The sequence below is a fragment of the Dipteris shenzhenensis genome, chromosome 18 (genome assembly GCF_047967505.1).
Source record: "Dipteris shenzhenensis isolate YYH24624 ecotype China chromosome 18, Dip_SZ_1.0, whole genome shotgun sequence".
In the NCBI taxonomy this organism is placed as follows: domain Eukaryota; kingdom Viridiplantae; phylum Streptophyta; class Polypodiopsida; order Gleicheniales; family Dipteridaceae; genus Dipteris; species Dipteris shenzhenensis.
The window spans coordinates 23952138-23966481 of record NC_141613.1 but is presented as its reverse complement, the minus strand read 5'-3'; positions in this window follow the sequence as shown (position 1 = coordinate 23966481).

Below are 14344 nucleotides of genomic sequence, written 5' to 3'. Positions count from 1 at the left end.
CAAGAATTTGCTGCCATTTCTTCATAAGAAAGGGCAGTCAAGAATTGGATTCCATTTGGTGTTGCCAATTATTGCTAAGAAATGGCAGACAATAAAAGGTTGCCAATTTTTGTTGCCATTTCTTCTAAAGAAATGGCAATTCAAGAACTACTTGCCATTTCTAACTGCCATTTTTGCAAAAAATATGGCAATTTGAGAAGCTGTTTCCATTTCATACATAAGAAATGGCAAAATTGGAAATTGTGTGCCATTTGCTATTGCCATTTCCACCTAGTTTTGTAGTAGTGTAATTTTCAGGGTCTCCTTTTGCATTTGTCTTTGCAAATATCAACTTGCTCACCTAATCACATATCAAATGCATGAGAAACATTAGATTGACTGTATAAGGCTCTAAAGAGGGACATCTTAATAAAATTTTGGGATATGCTATTCCACTAAGTGAATGTATTCTTCCCATAAACTCCCTTGTAGTACATGTGAAGCATGTCGGGAGCATGTCTTTTAGGATTCACCTTCTCAATCTACTCATCCATCCGAGGATGATAGGCAGATTATGTCGACTTGCCAAATTTCAGAAGTAAATTTTCTTGTCCCTTTTCAAAACTATTCTTTTTGGGAGGCCATGCAATCTAAAGATGTCCTTTACAAACACTCCACCAATGTCCAAGGCAGTTTTTATAGTCTTAACTAGGATGAAATGTCCCACTTAGTTAGCTTATCCACTACTACAAAAGTGGAATCATGCCCTATCTAAGCTTAGGTAGCATTGATAAAGTCCATGGGCACACATTCCCATTTCATTTTTGAAATGTCTAAGGGACTAAGATTTCTAGCTATCTTCACATGTTCAAATTTAAGTTTCTGGCACAACAAATATTTAAGCACGACGTCATGGTTTCTAATTTCTTTCTTCAGTGATTTGTGGGACATTTAAATCGATCATTTTAATTCGATGATTTAATATGTTTGAACAAAATTTTGACAAAAAGCCAGCATTTTAAACTGGTCCAGCATGAATTTTTCCACCAAAGGCTATGTCTAATTACTATGTGGTAACCGTCTATCACCAAGCAGTATTTGGTATATCTCATGGATTTTGTCTCTTATCGTGTGGTATTTCGATATACCTCACAACTTTGGTCTCTTATTTTGCACTATATTTATTTTTATATATAGTCCAATGGCCATAGTACTTTATGCATTTTTTGAGAACCCAATGCTCTATTTCTTGTAATAGCCCACACTTCCCAACAAAACTGTTCACTTCGTCACTCACTGGTCAACATGGGCCTCACTAACCCCTCAATTCTTAGCTTACTACCTTGGTTCTCTAGATCTCCTAGACTAACAACTCGTCAACTCACAATTCAATTGACCCTTCCCGAGCAAGATTGCCAAAATGTTGACGCTTTGATTCACTCACCCACAACCAACTAAAGATGCTCGATGCTATCCTAACCCTGTGTAGTGCTTAGTGTGAAGATGCTCACTCTTGCAGTACTTACTACACCGTGCTTGGGTGACAGAATAGATGACAACATTAAACAAGTCTCGGAGTTCGGGGTTAGTTGTTGTAGGAAGAACCGTATGTTGACGAGAGACTCCAAGCTCACACACTTAAGGAAAACAATACTGAGTGCACAACACCATAAATGAAGAGACAATGTATAAAGGAAATCAACTTGTATTGATATGCTCTTACAACCAAGCTACCTCACCTTGCTATAAACACTTAGTGTAAGCTTCCTATCCTACCAAGCTCAAGTGAGAGGGAGAGAACTCGGCACATTTCTCTCTTGTTCTCTACCCTTCTCCATGCTACAAAATCTTTCTACTAACTACACAAAATTGCCTTCCAAAAAACATCGCGCCTAGTGCACCACACTGCTACCTGCTCTACTGGTTGAATCACCACATCACTTGCACCTCCAACTGTAAATGGCGCTCAGTCTAGAATGTTTTCACAGCTTCCGAGTGAGTCTGCACTCGATAACCACACTTAGGCTTGACTCTGCCCATGTTAGCATGACTCGAGGGCTAACAAGGGGGGTATCAGTCCATAGGATAGAGAGGTAGGGAGGGAGGAGAGAGTAGAGAGAGAGGAGGAGAGATAGGAGAGAGGAAGGGGGAGAGGAGGGTGGGGATAGGCCATGAAAGGAATGTAAGGGAGAAGATGTCATGAAAGGGACAAGAGGAAAGATACTTGCAGTAAGGGAAGGGAATGGAAGGGAGGGAATATTCATCACACAAGTGAATGCAGGAGAGGGAAGAGCGAAAAGGTAAGCAAAGGCAGGAGAGGGAAGAGCGAAAAGGTAAGTGAAGGGAGGGGAGGGAAGGCAAGGAAAAGTCATCTTGACTCAAGGGATGGAGGGAAGAGATGAAAGGTAAGGGAAGGGAGGAGAGGGACAAGAGGAAAGGTAACAGAATGAAGGGGAGGGAAGGGAGGGGCGAAATATCCTTGTACGTGGAAAGAAAGAAAGCCATGAGAATGACTTGAGAATGTATAAGAGTTGTATCTAGGGAATAAAGAATATCATGAGAATATAGTAAGAGAGGAAAGCTAAGTAGAAGGAAGAAAGTAAGAAGAGGAGTGTCATAACATTTTAATTTAATAAATAAATTATATAATTAAATTATAAAATTAAAATATGTAAAATTAGTTTATATACTTACATACATACATATATATGCATGCATGTATGTATGTATGTATGTATGTATGTATGCATGCATGCGTGTGTACTTATGTATTTATATGTTTCTTATAAAGTGTGGGATAGGGTCAGATAGCTGGGAGGACTTTCCTCCTTCATCTACAATTCTATTTTGTCGGGTAGTACTCCCCTATAGGTCCCCGAGGGATTAGTTTGAGCTTAGGAGTCAGGTCTTGTGGTTCACATGGTTACAATGAAATGCTATGGTTTTCAATAAGGTTTTTGTGGATGCAATTCTACTCACCTCTCAGTGGCTTTTGCATGCAGGCACAAAATTTCTAAATCAAATAGTGTGATGGCCTCATTGAAAAGATCACAGAGAATCTCAAGAAGGGCATGGCCTTGAACACCTCCGTATTACTAAAGACATATGGAACTTGTGGGGAGATGTGCATGTACCCTACATCAAAATGGAATGTGCTAAGCTGAATTTGTTCATCTCAGCTATTTTGTTGCTACTTTGGTTTCACCCAACATGTGGAGACGGACTCTTAAATTTTTTTGCATTTATTGTGAAAATAGCTTTATACATAATTAAAATAACCTCTTGAATGATTTGATATAATCATGATTTGTAGACATAAGATTATCATAGCACCTTTTTTAATTCCAAGGTTTCTTTCCCTAATTAAGTTGTTCTAGTTTAGAAAGTGGGATTGAGAGCCCCCCTAACATATGTTTGATGATGTAACTGATTAGGGCTACATAGCTAGTTAGGGTAGATTATACGTATGACTTGGCTAGAAGATTTGGTAGTATCCTAGGTGTATGATGGGTATGGGATGCCTCTTATCATGCTTTTACTTTCTTGATTTAAAATTTTAAATAATACTATTATCTATTATGGCACCAATTTGTAGCTTATTGAGATTGAACCACCCCTTGGCATGATTCAGATCTTAAGATAATAACTCCGTCAAGCCTTTTGTTTTGCAAATTTTTGGTTATTTTTCCTAAACCATTTTGTATAGGGAATCATTGCTATATTCCCCTTATCTTTTATCTTTCCTTGATTTGTGTTATACTTGTTCAACTCTATGATTTTGGGTGTGGGTCTCATCATAATTTACAAATAGCTATAAATGGAAGGTGGACACTATGGATGTGGATTACCCCTCCTACCTTTGTTATGTAGGTATAAGTGTATATGATTTTAGTTTTTGGATACTCTATACTAAAAAAACCCTCATCCAAAGTAGTATGTAACAATATTTTTTAAATCTTAGTTGCCATGTCCTAATATGAGATGACATCTGATGCCAATGCCAGAACTAAAATCTATTGGGGATTTTCTATTATTTCATCTCACATATTATGATGTTTTGTCAATTATTATCTTATACTACCATGCACTATCATTTATCAGCACTGCTATTAGTTTGTTGCAATAAATGTCATTTATTGTAAATTGTTTTCAAACATTATTATTTGCAACAATGGTTGAAATAAATCAGTCTCATTGAGGAGTACCCCTCCAAATTGGGACATGTAGCATGTCAAATCAAATGGCAAGACATGATTTAGAAATTCATCATGTTTGAACATTACACCTTGTCAATAATAAGTTGTCAAAGTTTGGTAGTTCTTGGCGATTAACATAGATTTTTCCCAAAAAAAGTTGAATGCCATCGTCACCCAGCTTTACATCTAAAATTCAACTAGCCAAGTATGTTGCTAGTATTCACCTAAAAAAGAAAACTATGGTTAAACATCAATATTATATTGATCATCCACACGAAACATGAGAAATCAATCCATTTGATATCGTATTGTTGTAAGCATGAATATTAGATAGCTCAATGGCTCCTTGTGTAACTAGAGAACAACATCACAACATTGCTCAATATAAAAGGCGTCAAATTTTTGATAGCTCAACACTTAGAACAACATCAAATCATTGCCCCAATCTACAAGGTATTAAAATTTACATAAGTCAATACTTGCATAACAAGACAACAATGTGGCATCATTTCTCCAATCCAAAAACTGTGAAAAATTAATGCAAGGAGTGACATGTAAGCGATCAATGTTAGGATAAAATGCGCACACAGGCAAACACAAAGGCACTACAAAGGCAACAAGATAACACCCAAAAACACTCTTGGAAGAGAAGAGGGAGCTAAACTTGTGCATCCAACAATGAAGACCAAAGTCAACCACTTGGCCATTCATACATCTCACCTTTTGAAGGGAGGGCCAATCCTAATCTCTTTATACCACTCTCTCTTCTCATTCTTTTACCATCCTCTTGGGCCCATGTAGCTCCAAGACACAATCTTGGCTCTATGGACTTGCCACTATCCATTAAATCACATCACTAACCAATGGTGTCATATTGGTAACCAATTGGTTAACATGCCCCCCTTCCTGCAATCCTCTAGATCGTGCAATGTTCATGGTTGTTGGAGTGTTGTCAAATGAAGATCATGCAAAGTAGTCTTTCGTGTGCACTGGGCTGAATCTTCTTTTGTTACATTGCAACAGAGGGATGTAGTGAATCCTTGTTATGGAATTGTTGCTCGAAGTATGGATGAGTGATTCTTCTATGACTGGCACCTCAGGGTTTGAGTGAGCCGAGTTGAATACTTGTGACCATTCAAAGAAGGAAGAAGAAAAAAAAAAAATTTAAGGGGTAAGTTATTAGGAAAAGATTGTTAGTAGGGGTTGATGTAAGATCCTAGTTGTGTTAGTGTTAGCAGAGTAAGTAAAGTGCACTCTCATGCTCCTCTTAAGTCCCATATTTGATTTGAGTGGGAATTCTAATGGATTCTCATCAGACTATGTCTTTGAGTCCGGAGTTGTGCATGACATTTTATCATGCTTCTCTGCATTGAAGTTCCTTTAAAATCCATTTTATGGATTATATTTCATTGAGAGCTTTGCTTGGAAGTATTTGAGGCCAATAAGGTTGTGGCACCGTCTGTAGCTTTATTTGTCTGAGTCATCAAATCGAGAGGAGTCTGAGAATACACCACACAAACCCCTAAAATGAAGACTATGGATGGTATTTGCACGGCTTTTGAGGCTCAAGTGGTTATCTCATGTCTTGGATGAATTGTATCAACACTCTTGCTTGCCTTGAGCCCCTTCTCACATTCCTCTTAGCACTTGCATACCAATTTCTGTGCCTCGATGAGACATTGTTTCCCCACCCATGGGTTGGGATATTCACCGTGACCCTTAGGTGTTATGGCTTGGCCATGGGTTGAAGCCCTTATCATTGCCTCATTTGCCTCATGCAAGTGCTTATTGATGCTACCGTTTGATAAGGTACCACCAAAGGAGGAGTATGTTGCTAGGGAGGCCGTGTCTTCATCCGACCCATCTTGGATGATGACCTTATTTTGTCCCTTCCCAATCTTTGTTGTGCCCTTGGTGCTTACTCGTGCTACTTCAGTTGCCTCCCTAGGCTGTGACGTTTTAGCTTTATCCCTTTTGGCTTGTTTGCAAAGCTCTTTATTAAGGTCTTTAGCTTGCAACCTCGTGATTACATTCAAGGATACTCCTGACACTTGGCCTCTTTCAAGCTTAACAAGTTAAGGTCTTAGATGGCCTTCTCATCGATCAATCCTTAAAAAGATGGTCCACACCACACCCAATGCATGATGGTGGTGGTGTATTAGACGTTGGTGCACATGTGACCGGCTGATTCATTGCTCCCTTGAGGGGACACTCATTGGATCAGCGGGGCCCTTGACACATAGGGCAGGTTGTGTGTTGGTGAAATTGTTCCTATCTCCCATTGTTTGAGGAATTGGTGTCGTTTGGTAGACCGAAATGTATTGGTCATCTTGTATAATGTAGTGACTTATAATGATGGATCGATTTGCATTGTCACCATATTGGGGGTACTCATTTCCACTAAAGGTAGGTTTGGGGTCACCCCAATCACTAGGTAGCTCTTTCAAGGAAGTAATTCGTGGTGGTGGTGGTTGAGGTCCCAGTACTGGTGAGGGTAATGGAATATTTTTAGCCCTAAATTGCCCTTGATTAGCTGATGTGGCTCCTTGTATTGCCAATTGTGCCTAATTGGACAGATTGGGTGGTGCAGGCAATGGTAGCAGCGGCAGATTGTTGATACATGGATTGCGAAATCACCCTAGGATAACGACAATGGGATGTGTCGTGATTTTCCCAACGAACACAATGGGCTCGGTAGAGTGCTGGCCTCGCCTTAAGATGAGGGCAATCCTTAGTGGGATGATTTCCATTGGATACCCCACACCATATGTTATCTCTTTGTGGAAATAGATGGGGGTTTCTAGGAGCATCTTTTGGTGCTTCTATCTTCCATTGTTGGCTCAATTTGTTTAATAGATCGGTGGCCAACTCTTCCATGTTTGGCACCTCGAGTGTCATGCTTGCATCCTTAGTTGCTTCTGAGGTCAAATCTTTTGTTGTTTGGGACATATCAAAGGAAGCTAAGGATTTATCCTTTTGGGGCTTCTCCCTCATGTTATCCCCTAGGCATATCGCCGGCTTGCTACATAGCTCAAATGATGTGGGATTCATAGTAAATAGATGATCGTGTAGCTTAGCATCCCCTAGCCCTATGAGGAAGCTTAGCAGAAGCTGCACATCACTCATCCTCTCGTGGGGTTTGAATCGCAAGTTTAGATGTTTAATCCTAGCAATATAGTCTCTTAAGGACTCAGTCTCCTTTTGCCTCACCTCATAAAGCTGGTTAATCGGGCTCCACCTAGGACCACTGGGGGCAAGCCCCACAATAAAAGATTTATGCAACATGTCCCAATTTATTTTTTCCTCAGGGCTTAAGGCTCTAAACCATTGTCTAGCCTTGCCATAAAGACTCAAGCCAAAAGCATTGGCCTTGTCTAGATCTCAAATGTCACCAAATGTCTCACAAATTTATTCAAATCTCTCAACATGGGAGACTGGGTCTCCTTCTCCTACAAACTTGGTGATTAGCTTCAAGATTGTGACAGGCTTGCACCTTGAGGGGTTGGTTTCCCTTTCTTAGAAAAGCTGGAGGTGGTGTTGTGGCCCCCATTCCTAGTGCTCGCACTAGGATTCTCATAGCTTCATCCAGAAGGACCATTTGTGATACAGTGGGAGCTTGTGTCCAGAATGGTGGGCGATGTCCCATACTTTGGTGGTCCTGATGAAGGGTTCCATGGATTTGATGGCACAAGGTTGGGATGGGAGGATCTAGGCCCACCAGACATTTGCATTGTGACTTAGATTGGGTTGGGCCTAACACGTTGGACTGGAGGTCCTCTAGGGATTGGGTTACTCCTTTTCCCCCTTTGCTCTCGCATTTGGGACCCTTGTGAGAATCTGGGTCCAAATCCATCCCCATAGGATTGTCTATCATTAAAGAATTGGTACAATGGGGGTTGATTGCCCATAGGTATAGTCGGACTTGGTTCTCAAAGCATTGCTTCTAACACTGGCAGTTGGGGGCTGACACTTGAGGCTCTTTAGGAGCTCTAGTCTACCAAGCAAATGGGTTTAGCAATTCTATTGGGTCTGTCTATCCAAACCTTCCCATGATATTGGAAAAGGCTTTCCTAATCCTAGTTGCTGCTGTAGATGAGGTAGGAGAGTGGAGATCATCGGGGATGGAGTTCAGAGCCAATGAGGCTCTAACATTAGAGGGTCACCCATATCTCCGTCCTAACTCATGGACTGTTCCGAGTAGATAATTCACCTGGCGGTGATTCTTGCAAGGATTGAGAACCGACTTTTGAACTTGCTGACCCTGAGGATGCCAAGCTAGGTATGGAGGTTGAAAAGATGGTATTTGAGGCAATGTCTTTAGGCTAAAGGTGAGCTTGTAGGACTCTTCTTGATCTCAAGATCATGTGTTCATTAGCACAGTTGAGGCCCCAATTCTAGGTTGAGTCCGCCTTGATGCGGGGTCAAGGGGTGGTAGCCCCTTGTGGCTTCCCTGTGCCACAGTAGGGCAAGGTCCAGGAACAGCATCCTAGCAGGGTTTTTTTCAATGCGATTTGCATGCAAATTTCATCATTTATTGATGCTCGTGGTCCCAATTTTCACGTGCTAGATTGCACTTATATCCCTGCTTTTTTTCTAATTTTTGTGTTCTCAGAGCTATGGCACCGACTGGTGGAATAGAGCTAAGGCAACGACCCGTGGGGATAGTAGGCCAACGGGATAGAGCTAAGGCAACGACTCATGGGGATAGAGCTAAAGCAACGGCCCATGGGGATAGAGCTAAGGCAACGATCGGCAAGATAGATTTAAAGCAACAACTGGCGGGATAGAGCTAAAGCAACAAGTCAACACCTATTTGATCGACGGGATAGAAGGTTGGTAGGATAGAGTTAACACAATGAGTCAATGCCTATTTGACCGGTGGGATAGAGCAAAAGCAATGAGATAGGATAGAGTTAAAGCAACGACCGGTGGGATAGAGCTAAAGCAACAAGTCAACACCCATTTGACCAGCGGGATAGAGATAAAGCAACGATTGGTAGGGTAGAGCTAAAGCAATGAGTCAATGCCTGTTTGACCGGTGGGATAGAGTTAATGCACCGAGTCAATGCTTATTCAACCAACAAGATAACTGACTGACAGTAATTAATTAGGGCGATGGGTTAGGTACTGACATGTGTCAGGTCGTGGGGATAGCGACATAAGGCGACGGGTCGAGGGGATAGGAACTCACAATTTTGCCAACTAGTTTTTGATGATTTTGAAGGTTCCGTTCAGGTTTTTTTGTAATAGGACTCAATGCAAAAAACAAGAAAGAAAAACAACATTTAAATGCAAAATGAGAGATTTCTTGTAGAGGTGACTGTCAACACTGAAAACCAGTTCCATTTTCAACATGATTTATCATTCTTGGTTGTTTTTTGTGAGTTTTGACACCATACACTCCTTATCAATCTTCCAAACTATCTTGCTATCAACTCAAATTACTAAAAAACATAAAAAGTAAGCCTCAAATTATCCAAAACGCTTTCCTACAGAAAATGATAGCTTCTTCTTTTTCCTTCCAAAACTCATACTTCTTCACTCACTCCACTCCTACAACTCCACTAACAAAGCTCCAAGTTAAGCTTGAACTGATGTGCAATGGGTAGATGACGAGAGAAAGCAAGTGCAATGCAAAAGCATACCTTAAACTCCTTGGCAACGGTGCCAAAGATGTGTAGTCTCGATGGTGACTCACGTGCCGTGTGGATCTTGAAGGAATGCTAATGGAGCCTCCACTCCAAGCTACTCCTTGTGAGAGCAATGCAAAGCACAAGCCGTCTGCGTAGGTGTCACTCAAGCGGCTCTCGGATTGTTGCAATGTGTTTTCACGAGAGAAAGAGGGAAAGAGGAGATGGGAGAAGGAGGGAAAGGGGAGATGGGAGAAGAGAGGGAGAAGGGGAGGAGAATGAATGGGGATGAAGTGGCAAACACAAAGGCACTACAAAGGAAACAAAAGAACACCCAAAAACACTCTTGGAAAAGAAGAGGGAGCTTGTATTCCAAACTTGTGCATCCAACAATGAAGACCAAAGTTGACCACTTGGTCTTTTATACATGTCACCTTTTGAAGGGAGGGCCAACCCTAATCTCTTTATACCACTCTCTCTTCTCATTCTTTTACCATCCTCTTGGGCCCATCTAGCTCCAAGACACAATCTTGGCTCTACGGACTTGCCACTGACCATTAAATCACATCACTAACCAGCGATGGCATATTGTTAACCAATCGGTTAACACATGGAGCCGTACTTGGGATGGAACCCAATGTATCACAATATGTGGTCCTTGGGATGGAACCCAATGTGTCATAAGATGTGGTACTATCTATACAGCTTCCAAGCTGACCTTTAGAAGTTGTTGTCAATTGGCAGAGATAACAACCTGAGGCATGGGGTCTCCAAAATTAAAATAAGGGATATATGCCCTCACTGGAATGACATGCCTGAGGGCTAAAAGAAAAGGTACTTCTTGTGTAGGGTCAAGGACGTGTTTATGTTCCATGGGCAGCTATTTAATCTACATCAATGTAGCCCCAACACTTATTAGTGTTGGCTTGTAGAGTTTGTTAAGAGTTGTAATCATGGTTAGGTCAATTGAATGTGTGCCTTGTAAATTGAGACTCTGTGACACAGTTATCATCTCGGGAGGGATTATTGTCATTTCATCCTCTGGCACAGTTGGTGAAACACTCAAACTGGGTAAATCTTATGAAATAGGTCTACCCCTTTAGGTCCATGATGCTGACAGCTTCTTCTTGCTAGGATGATTGGCCATCCTCATCCTGTTGTGTCGTTATAGCATCCTGGTTGGTGTTCTACAGAAGGGACTATTCTGTAGCATCATCGTGCTCACTCCCCTTTGACTACCCCTTCTTTATAATGGGTTCTATACCCATTGCTTCACTATTAGGGCCTTCCTTATCAGCTATCTGGGTGGCTATCTAATTGGTTGGGGGCTTCTCTTTTGGCTTTTCATTGCTTAGCTGCTTAGCTTGGTGCCTTGCTTGCCTGTTAATTGTTACTCTTCAATAGAGCACATTGGAGAGAATTGCTTCTTGTGGGGAGGAGAGGAAACTAGTTGAACTCGAGTGGTGGCAGTGGAAGCGGGTTGGGAACAAGAGGTAAATGGGGAGAGCCATTCCCCGCGAGCAAGAGAATGTGGCTCATTGATAGGAGGAGAGGGCTGATGGGGCTCTTGGTTGGAAGGGGTTGCCTTTTGGGATGATCCACATAGGATCTAGTCCTCGTAAAAATTTAACTAGATTTGGGTGGAGGGGGCTTGGGCATACAGGTTGAATTCACAATACTCAAAACTTCATGTATGTGCTGCTCATTAGAGTCCAGGCCCTAGCCTTTAGGTGGCTCATCCGATTCTTTTAGCAAGAGCCTTGGTATTTGTCCCTCCAATTGCAGTGTTGGCCACTTCACTTCTCTAAAAAGTAGTCTATGCCTAATCATGCACATATGCAGTCCAAGCTTACAGTGTGACTATCCACTCTTGCAAACTGCTTAAAGTTACGCATCAATCCTTTTTTAAAAACCCTAAGCGAGCCAATGTTGACTTGGTCTTTGTATGTAGAGAGGGCCTTTGCAACATAGGCTCTAGGGATATTTTCTGTGATCTTCTTCAAACTGATGTATTCCAACAAAAGTTTGAAGAAGGGTTGCATATCATCATGGATGGCTTTGCTAATAAGGTACCTCTATGACAAAGAGAATCTCTTTGGCTCAAAAAACTTGTCTCCATGGGCATTACTCAGCACTGGTGTAGATTTGGAACTACCCATTGATATGAGAGAAATCCTAAATACTTCAGCATAAAGCCACTTATTGAGATGAACATACTTGTTTTTGATGGAGATGTTGTATGTATCTACATTGTAGCCTCTAGTAGCTATTATGTGACCTCGTCATCCCAAACTTTTTACTAAGGTAAGCTTCAAATGTGCACAGGTCATTGTTTTGCAAAAAGAGCGACCCGCCAAGCATCACAAAATTGCTCTAAAAGACATTCAATGAGGTGAGGAACTGATGTCTTCAGAGCAATCTTGCGATGCTTGGCGGGTTACTCTTTGGATTTAGAAGAAGGAGGAGGAGGGGATGACCATGAACAAGGACATCTTATGCATGGCTTGCAACTTGATCAAGTATCCCATCTGTGAGTAGAATTGGGAATCGATGTGGCATTGTTTGAGAATTCAAATCCCTATAGTCCACATAGAATTAGAGTTTTCCATTCTTTTTGGGCACCACTACGATTGGAAACAACCAATCACTATGATCTATTTCATAAATGAATCTTGATCATATGAGCTGATCAAGCACAATGTTTACCTGCTTGGCATAACTAGGATTCATTATACGCATAGGTTTAGCATTTGGTACCAATGGAATTCTATGTTGGAACTCCTTGCAAATCTTTACAAATCCATGCAAACACGTCTTTGTATTACAAAAATAGAGTTTTAACAGCTTGAAGTTAATCAGCCAATAAGTAAGCACTTACCACCATTGAGTGTTTTAAAATTAAGTTCTTAGTTGGCTCATGCATCAAATGCTCTATTCATGGCTCATTGAGTGTTTTAAAATTAAGTTCTTAGTTGGCTCATGCATCAAATGCTCTATTATGAGCCAAGTGATTGTAGCTTATGGCTCAGTTATCTGGCACTCTTACGTGACATCTTCAGTGAAATTCTCATGAAACAAGTGCTATTGTTCTGCCAAACTTGAGTTATGCTGCCACTTGAAATATGTTAATCTCTCCCACAAGCAAGATTTGCATTTCCATCAAAGCCGAGTTTCAACATTCTATGGAACCTAGGGTGATAGCTACTTGGGACCTTACTCGCGTTGGTAGGGATTTTCACCTCCTTGTCTCTAGTCTTGATAATCATTATTTTAGCACCCCAATCATTGCAAGGCCTTAGCACGCTTCAACCAATGTTTACCCAGATAGCAATAGTGTTCGCATTTCCTTTCATTGGGATGACCATGGTTGTAAGACACGTTAAGACTGTTAGATATGCTCAATGCCCCACCCTCCTGGTAACCACCAGTGGTCCAAGGTGCTTAAGTTGTAAGGCCCCCATACGAGGAGAAGCCATGTGTGAGCCCGGGACACTGGATGGATCTTGACTTGCATGTCAAATGAGGTCTATCAATGAGACCGTTGATGGTAGAAAGGTGATTGTGTGGGAGCCCCTTATTCTTGTTGGGCTCTGGGGGCTAGTTGGCCCCCAGCTGCGGGGTCGCTGGCCCCCCTGGTGGGGGTTCGGGGGCAAGAGCCCCCGAGGTGATGGTATAGGGAATATTCCCTGAATATTCCATGGATGACTAGTCGGTTCCACCAACTAGGTTGACTAGTCGGTGGAGCCGACTACGTTGACCCGACTACCGCCTCATAGCTACAAAGAGGCGACCTTCCCAGTCCATTGTATCATATCAGTTCAGATCAGATCAGATCTTCCAGCTAGTAGCTCTTCACCTAGTATCTGTCTAGATCGCCATCTAAGCTCCACTGTGGGAGCGCACAGGTGGACAGAGCCATCATCTATACTACATCAGTATTGAAGGAAAATTTTGTTCCTCTCCAGTTTGTTGTGTACTCTCTATTCTTTGTTCAGTTTCTCTTCCGCTGCGCCGTGTAATTTAACACAGACATGACACTTCAGACATGCTTACGACATGAGTGTCTAAAGTGTCTTATAATAAGTAAGACATGTCATTGTAATAATAAATATTTAATTAATATATGTATAAGTACACAAGTGTACAACTTACTAGCATAGCTAGTTGCTAGATTCTAGAAGTAAAATAAGCTACACTTAAACAATGTAAGAAGTAACAATGCACTTGTACAATGTATTCAAGACTTAAAAGTTAAAGTTAAGACTCACGACTCAAGATCTTGCAAGTTAAGAGTCACGACTCAAGAGCTTGCAAGTCAGACTCACAGCTTTAAAGATTTAAACTAACAATTGAATCTTGATATTCAAAAATCTAGATAAATGACTTAACAAGAGCCTAGAGGGCTACATAGATTATATACCAACATCATTAATCAATACAGTTAAATATCATGGCAATAGTCTGTGAATTACATGTGACATGAATGAAAGATGCATCTCAATACATATAATTGAAAGGAAACTTTCGACTCTCAAGAGT